This window comes from Anoplolepis gracilipes, chromosome 2 (genome assembly GCF_047496725.1).
Source record: "Anoplolepis gracilipes chromosome 2, ASM4749672v1, whole genome shotgun sequence".
Classification (NCBI taxonomy): Eukaryota; Metazoa; Arthropoda; class Insecta; order Hymenoptera; family Formicidae; genus Anoplolepis; species Anoplolepis gracilipes.
The window spans coordinates 15,433,259-15,442,559 of record NC_132971.1 but is presented as its reverse complement, the minus strand read 5'-3'; positions in this window follow the sequence as shown (position 1 = coordinate 15,442,559).

The window sequence follows — 9,301 nt, the reverse complement described above, 5'->3', positions numbered from 1 at the left end:
AGTAACTAACAATAATTAACAGTTGATTCAATTCCTCTTTAATAATTTGATTGAGAATTGTGTTTTTAAAGAATCGATTTGACTCTATATATGTAATATTTAATATCGGTATACTTGTTATCAATAATATTTATTAATTTCCAAGCCTTTTTTCCGTTATGTGATATATTGCCTGATATTATATATTTCATAAATTTCGCCATAGAAATGATCAGTTGATAAGAATTAAAAATAAGTCTGTAAAGCACATTTACATTTAAAAGTGCGTTATCTGTTTTTTCTATCAGATTGGACAGTGATCACTAACAAGGAAGCTATTGTCTCTCGTTCAATATCAATAAGAAAATTCAGAATATCGAACTAATTTACAGTTCGACATAATCAAGATTGATTAGTACAACTGTACCATGATTATTGTATTATTTGATCAATGATCCTGTGTATAATAATTATTCTATATAATACTAATAAAAAGATTATTGCTTTCTTATATTAAATCATCAATTATATTAATGTAATTTAAGGAATGAATTTTGATCAATCACAAATTAAAAATGTTATAAAAATATTATAATATATATTAATTAGAATAGATATATATTTATAAGAATATATATTGATTAAAAAATTATCTTAAAATGTACATGTACACGCATGCGCAAAAAATACACACACACTATTAAGTCGATGATCGTTCTAGCAAAATAATAGTATAATAAAGACAAGGACAGAAAATTGTCCATATGTTTTTATTTTAAATGTCCGTGTGTGGCTGGTAGTGGAAAATCTAGAGGTGTTATAATCTGATGACCGAAATCGCCTTTTAATGCAATTTTATAAGTTTAAAATTTCTTTTAATATTAAGGACAGACCTGGATAATAGGAAAATAAGGATCCAGACACCTTTGGTAATCTTGCATTGTCCATAATATAGACTGGACTTCTTTTACGTAATTGTAATAGGCAAAATAGAAATTATTGCTTGTTTGAAAGTAATTATTATTTAACGTTGGATTATATGTATATATGTCCTGTCGAATATGACATTTCCTTATTGGTACTTACCGACGCGAGATGCGGATATATCAAATATGTTTTGTAGACATTTGAGAAAAAGACGTGAATAATCTCAGGATCTTGTTTGATTGTTGTGGCTCCTGGATACATTTGATTAAATATTTATAAATAAAAGACACAAATAATGATAATCCTAGCAGAGAGATCAGAAGAATTATAAATATTATAAAAGAATACTTTTTTTAATGAATGTATCGATGAAAATGTATTTAAAGATCTACACACACACACACACACACTCTTTCTCTCTCTTTTTCTTTCTCAAAATATTATTAATTTTAAATTAGAAAATATATAAATATTTAAATTTAAACAGATTATGTAAATATAATTATGTTAATAATAAATAACAGAACGAAAAATATCGAATATTTGATACCCAGTTATTGAATATATCAGCTAAAAATTGGACTGAGTAGAGTACGAAATTAAAAAATGGAACTTTAATTAACTTTTCAAGAATTTACTTTTACTGTATACTGTATAGATGTTTCTTTTTAGAGTGATTATAATTTAAATATCTTTTTTTATAGCAACGTGTGAAAGTAAAATCATATACATATATATATATATATATATATATATCTTCTTTTCGTTTGCTATGTAAAATCTGTAATGCTCTAAAGTACAATAGATAGATCTTAACTCAATATAGTTCACATTTTTTTGTTACAATTTCGCATTTTGATTTAGTATATAATATTTAATATGATTTTATTTAATTATTAATTTACGTTCCTCCTTTTGAATTGTTCGCTTTGTTGGATTTTCTTTTTCTATAGACTTAAATTTTTGTTCTCGCCTGTGAAATGTGCTTTAGAACACGTTTTTGTGCAGAATTCCCAATTAGCATTATTTATGAGCGGTACACATACGGAACAATAATTCTTTTTTCGGGAGAACTCAACTGCATGGAATAGCCATCTTATTATAATTAATGGTTCTGCTGCAGAATTCCGTATTTATTTTATTTTACGTTTAAATAATTTATTCTTTGCGATATTAATTTATTATTTATTATCATTTTTTCACATCTTTGACTAGTTTTAAAAAACATACTGATTTTCTGTATACTTTTATTTTTCGTTTCTTTTTTATAATGCTGATATTGTTTACATGACTCTATTTTATATTCTTTCTTTGACCTTTAATTTCACTGATTTATAACTCACTTTGATATTTATGTAACGTTTTAATTGATATATATTGCGTTCAACTAATTGTCAGGAGGATCCTAAAGCGGATAGAAACGTCTGGTAACGTAACTATTTTCAGTTTGTATAATACATACTCATACGTTCTTATTTCTGCTGTATGGTTCTGATATTGTTAAATTTACTTTTGATATGAAATTAATTTGAAAAATCCTTTCCAGTACTGATTTTGTCCTACGACAGTTCAAAAGAGTACCTTTTGACACTGGTGCAGATTTCTGAATTTACTTTTTTCTCTTTCTCTTTTTAACAATGATAAAGATTACTCTCAATAGTTAAAATCTTAAGTCAATTCCATTTGTCAAACATGCACGCTTGTATCGCAGAATCTTCGATCCAAGATGAATCAAGGTTGTGCAATGGAGTGCATTTTTTGCGTGCAATCAATTATTTTATTGCATACTTTATCGTCACCGTGCGGTCACTACTACGATCATCACTAACGAGGTCCAAATTATTCTCGAAATTTTATTAGGTTCACTCGGAGGGGACTTCTTCTGAACGGCTTGCCGTGATGAAGAAAGATTGTTTTTTTTCACTATCGGAACTTACTGTCAAATACTAGAGGTGGAGTTATTTTTTTTGTACATTTTCAGACACAAAAATAAATAGCTAAACCCAAAATTTTTACACAAACTTTTTACAAAACTGTCCGAATTTTCAAATAATCGCTATTGTTGCTGAACGTGTTGTTTCTATTGTATACTCTATACCAAGCAAAAAAGTTTTTTCAGAACGAAATTTCTTCATAAAATGGAGAGGAAAAATGGTTAAGAAATTTTCTTCTTATATGCATTTTTTCGGTTATAAATCAAATTTTGAAAAAGAATACATATTGATGAAGAAGCTTGTAATAAACAAAGTTCACTCTTTTGTTTAATTTTTAAGTCATATTTATGTATGTCAAAGTCTCGAAGCATTTTTCACTTCTTTAAATAATTGAATTTTTTTTATTTTTTGAAAAAATGGAAAATTTGTTTTTTCATCTTTTCTTCTGGAAAATAACAAATTTTGCATACGTTTTGAGTTTAAATAGCGATTGAGCCGCGGGCAAAACCTTGATGACCATCCAAGATTCGAAGGGCGATCGTTCTGGTAGGTAATAATTATCGGTAAAGATGGCAACGGGGAGAAAGAAGGGAGAAGAGAAACGGTAGGGGAAGGAATAAGCTTAATCGTTTGGATTTAATTAACGGATGAGACTTTTGGGTTTAATTAGCGGTCCTGCGCGCCCAATGTCGTTCCGTTTAAAGATGCGAATGCCATCACACGAAACTTGTACATCAATGTAATTACATGATGGCGTCGCTCTTTATTCTACTCTCTTGGATCATGTATATACATATACTTGCGTGCGTGTACGCGCGGCGAACCTCGACGAGGCGTTACGTTTTCATGGCCGAACGATTTAAATTTTTAGTTTGAGAAGTTAATCTCTCAGTCCTTATCAGATATGTCAGGGACAATTATCTCTCAAGCCGAAAAATCGAATGGTTTGTTTATTTATTATGAACTTTCGTCAACAAATTGAAAAATATGAGTGAAATAAAAACAATTTGACGCTCATTTTAAGCGGAAAGTAATTTTTATTCAGATGCACACAGGAAATGTCGTGACGTATCGTGTCGTTGATTTTAGCTTCTAATGTAGTCTTTTGATTTAGCGATTACAAGCTTTAGATTATTTTTTCAATATTTTCTAAATATTAATTTGCAAATTTGTAATAATATATAATATATAATTAAAAGAATTAAGAATATGCAGGATTTTATATGTCAAGGACAAAACAATACTTTTTGCTACGACTGGTTACAAAGAGAAATAATTGATGAAAATTACATATTACATTTAAACGCTATTTAACTTTGGTCTGCATATGACAAAACGATATTCCTCGTATAACGGAAACAGATAATTGTTTTCCAGTACTTAAACAACATCACGTTAGTGAAATATTCCATTAATCATTTTATGCACGAGTGAGGAAAAGAAAAATGCTTTTCCAAAAAATAAATAAATGTACAAGAAAAAAATGTCAAGATAATATAAATAAAATTTTTTTACTTTCTTAGTACAAGTTCTTTATGACGAAGCTGAACAAAATTTCAAGAATTCTGAGAATCACGTAAAGAATTGAGATTACTGTCAATACTAATTGACTTTGTGCGATTATATTAAAAAGAGAAGGAGAAATAGGGTATTAAATCAACGACAGAATAATTTTTTAGGCAGAAATACATTTTTATAAATCGTTAATTTTTGGAATTTGGATTTCTTTTATATTAAAAAAAAATTATAGCATTTTAAGTTATGATAAACGGTACGATTTTTTTTCTGCCAGATTGCATACGAACGAATTAAATTATTAGAAATACACTGTACAAATACATTGTACAGATATTCTGTTTACTAGATCTAACGAAACCCGATTTCAAAGCTGTGCTAATATAATCATTAGTTTTAAAACTCTAAAGTTGAATTCTACTCTGCGTAATGTCTTTGACGTTTTCAGAAATTCAAAAGATAGTGACCATTTGCCGGCTGGTAGGCATTTTCGTAAACGAATACAATTCATTCTCTATTTTCGGTAGCTCAATGAAATTGTCATCACTTTTTAAATAATTATTTCACAGCGATCTACAATTTAAAGTAATATTTATCTATTGTAGACAATTCTCAGCAAGACATTTGGGAAAAGCTATTGTCACATTATTTTTTTTCAAATTATCCTATTTCCTTTTCTTTTCAATATAATCATACGCAATTAGTATTAGCAGTAATCTCAATTCTTTAAGTGATTCTCAGAATTCTTGAAGAAACCTTGTTCAGCTTCGTCATAAAGAACTTGTACTAACAATAAGTAAAAAAAAAAAAATTTATCTTCACATTCTTTTGACATTTTTTTCTTGTGCATATATTTATTTTTTGGAAAACTCATATTTTTGCAAATTTATGTTTACAGCCGTATTACACGAAATAATCTAAAAATATGTCTTTTAAGTCAGTATTCTTACTGTTTGCCATGTACCGTTCGAAGATACTAAATGCACTTGTGGAGTAGAAAATTGGAAATTCTGACGATATTTATTTTGAATTATTTATTTACGATGAATGTAAAAACAATTTGCAGAAATAACAAATATGTCTGAAGTATTAATATTTCTATGAAACTTGAGAATCAGAAATTTTTTTAAAATTTTATCTCTTATTTAATATACATATATACATATATTAAGATAATTTAAAATAATATGGAAAGCAGAAAACTCGAAAACACAAAAAGTTGATGAAAAGAACATAATTTACAAAACAACATTTACTACATATTTACATTTAAAATACATTAATACGCTATTAAAAAATCAATCACATTTTTGTATGCTGAAATTTTTCAAACGAAACTTCATAACTCGAAGGAAAGAAAAAATATTTTTATTATGCAGAAATTTGAATGCAGTTTATCTTTGCAATACAGTGTGATTGTACAGTGTGTTTTTAAAAGCACGGCTGACTTGCTAAAAGGAAACAACGAATAAAAGCATTGTAAAAAACTTCTAAAACCTGACAGAATGAAATATAACGAAATTTCATTGATGTGCAAATTTGGCAAATTGCAATGTAATTAGTTTCTTATTTATTCAATAATCAGTTGTGCGTTAATAATCTTTATGATAATTGTCAAAAATCTAATAAAATTATTTTTAAAAAACTGAGATGGAATTATATATTCCTTAAATTTATCTAATATGACGAAATATTCACGATACTAATTGTAAGTTTGTTTCGTTGGGGTATAAATCGTGTTTAATTTTGCGATAGATGTAGCGGGACTCTTCATCACTGTGATTCCCTCGTTTCAACGATCAAAAATTGCCGCATTAATTTAGAATCTTCTGGAATCAAAGATACAGGTGGAATTTTTTTTTTATATTCAATAAATCGTAAAGCATGCAACCACATGTTCTGATGGCATTAATAAAAACAGTCTCCGAGCAAACCGATTTCTAGTAAACCATAAACGCTTTTAAGTTATGTAGCAAACTCTTGGAAAGCATGCTTTTTCTGGAATATACGGTTTCTCGAAAACGAAACCGTATCGTAATCGTATCAATACGTTGAGACCGACGACCTGATTCATAAAAGAGTGCCGAAAGACGGTTATGGTCGAAAAGAAATATGTTGTCCCCCCCCCCCTTTCCCTTTCCTCTCGTCCATCCCGTGAGAGAGCCATTCTAATTTTTGTGACCGACTGCTTCGCCGACAAAATGTGAATCGTTTGGCGGTATAATTAAATGATCAGTCGCTAATCAGAATTTATCAAATTGAAAATAAAATAAGGAAAGGTCGACCGAATCCAGTCGAATATAAAAGAATTTTTAGAAAGCGAAAAGGTTTGTGATTGAAAATCGTAAGTTGTCAGCTGCATTATAAGCATGTATTTTTTCGCATTTTTCTCTTGAAATTTCTGGCTAATGACAGAAGTTTTTCTTTAATGACAGTTATTATTCTGACAGTCTAACAATGGGTTCGTTTTCAAAGAATCTCGAAGGATCGTCTTTGCACAAACAATTTTATACGGCTTATTCTTAATGATATTCTTTTTTATGAAAACTATTTATGCATGCGGGTTGCGATATTCACTCGGGATAGATTAATAGAAAAAAAATAATAAAAAAGAAAGATAAAAAAGATTTCACTGGGAAAAAGAAGTGAAATCGCACGGAAGAAAAAGAAAATTAAAAAAAAAAATAAAAATTTTTTGAACAAGTAAAAATAATATCTAATATATTATTTTAAAGCTATCTCAAATATTATCTTCAATTATTGCATTTTAAATAAATATTTCTTATTTAATTGCATTTACATTATTTTCTAGGAGAAAAGTAAATTTTTAAATAATATCTTATTTATATATACACAACATTTAAATGATTATGTGCTTTCGATAAGTTTGAGATATGTTTATTATATTATGTGAAAAGTTATGTGAAAAAATCTGTTACACATATCTGATACAGCCAAATCATATATTTTTCTTTGCATCTCTATTAAAAGCATATAATAAAATTTTGTGACTATATTTTGCGAGAGCAAGACGAGCAAGCAGATAGTTTCGACCCGCCTCTGCACATTAAGGAACACAAGGAACGAACTCATTAATCATCTCCCGAACTAGAAGCAGAATAATCTTGATCAACCGCTGCTACGGAGGTTATCATGACAGAATACACAGTCGTCCATTTGTTACGCGTCGTTTACGGACAGACAAAGGACTAGCCGATCGCGGGGCTTTAATAATTGATCGAGGAATAGTGAATTCGATCTTTGTTTTCGATTCTATTACAAGGAATATTCGGCGAAAACCCACATCGGTAGGAACGTCAAGTTCGACACCTCGTTTAACAAGACAAGCGTTCCGACAAAGGATCGACGCGACTTTCGGTATTTCTATCATCATTCGCACGATAGAAACGTACCTGCGACCCGAGAAGCAGGTGTCGGACTTTTTAGAGGGGGGGCAAGGCCTCTATAAATTTGTGCATTCCGCGCGATTCGAATCGAAGGTACCGAAGGTGTCCCGCGGTGTGCGCGGCGATTTCATAAGTTAGGAGAAACGACACTTCGTCACAATACGACCTGTTGCATCGACATCGGCAAGAAAGGGAAAAAAAAGAGACCGAACAGTAAGTGCGTCCTGACCGTGAGAATAGCCGTAGGTCAAAGCGTGCCGCTGCCATTGTGACGAGTCTTCATTACGCAACCTGACTTTTGTGTATTCTCACCCGGGTGAGAAGAAGGAACATTTGCGTCCTGTCGTTCTTATGTCGATGGTTTTGTTACTAAGTCCTTAAACCAATTTTTTATGATGATGTTACATCCGATGATTTTTAAATCATGCTGATCATTTCTTTTCGCAAAAAGTAATAAATATAATTGCTTTTAATTAAAGTTTAATTCATAACGCTTATGTATGAGAATGTTTTTTCCTATTATAAATTTATGTTTGTATTTTTATATTGTTTTTTATATCAAAAATCAAAAAGATTTGTTAGAAAAAAGTTAAAAATACGCGTGTGCATAAACATAAAAGTAATATAAGATTTGAACATCATTTAAGTGGATTTAAAAAGCATTGAATGTCTTTTTTCTTTTTTTTACTTACATCTATTTTGACACTTCAGTATTTTTGTCGCCTGGAAGTCGATCTCCGCCCTCCTCTCCTCAAGTCCACTGATTAACAAAGTAATATTACACGATACATATACACAATTTATACGTAATACATTATGTATAAAAATATTAATGCATAATACATAAATTACATAAATTACATTTATTTGTGCTAACCATAAACATAACATTACATATTTTGCATTAACTTTTTCTTTTTAGTACTCACATTTTTAAAAAGTATACAATATTCATATACGGTAATTGCGAAATAAAAATTTTATATTACATATATATATATATATTTTTTGTAAGTATATTTATTTCTACTTTACACTTTTCTATCACAAAATAAGCAGAAGAAAAAAAATTATAGTACTTTCCATCGGTCTGGAGATTTTCTTCTATGATCGAAAATTCCAGGCCAAAATCGGAAGTGGCCTCTGCTTACATATATCTTTCAAGATGTATACTGTGCGAACGAATAAATAACAAAAGCGAATTTTTTGATATGTTCGTCATTTGCTCGTTTCTTTTCGCATATCTAATATCGTTGTGACCTATTTTTTTCATCATCGCGAATAGGTCCGAACGGGAATCGAAATGTTGACGAAGATTCCGTGAATATACAATGCACTCATCTTTAAATTTGCTCTTTCTTTCTTTTGTATCATGATAGTGAACTTTACATTATATTATGGTACGTTATAATTAGGAAAAAAATGAATGAAAGGGAAGATACTATCTTTTTTTATTATTAAACAGAAAGGATTGAAAATAGGAAAGATAGAAAATTGTTGATCAATTAAAAGCTTATTAGATAGAGAAAAAAATAGTAC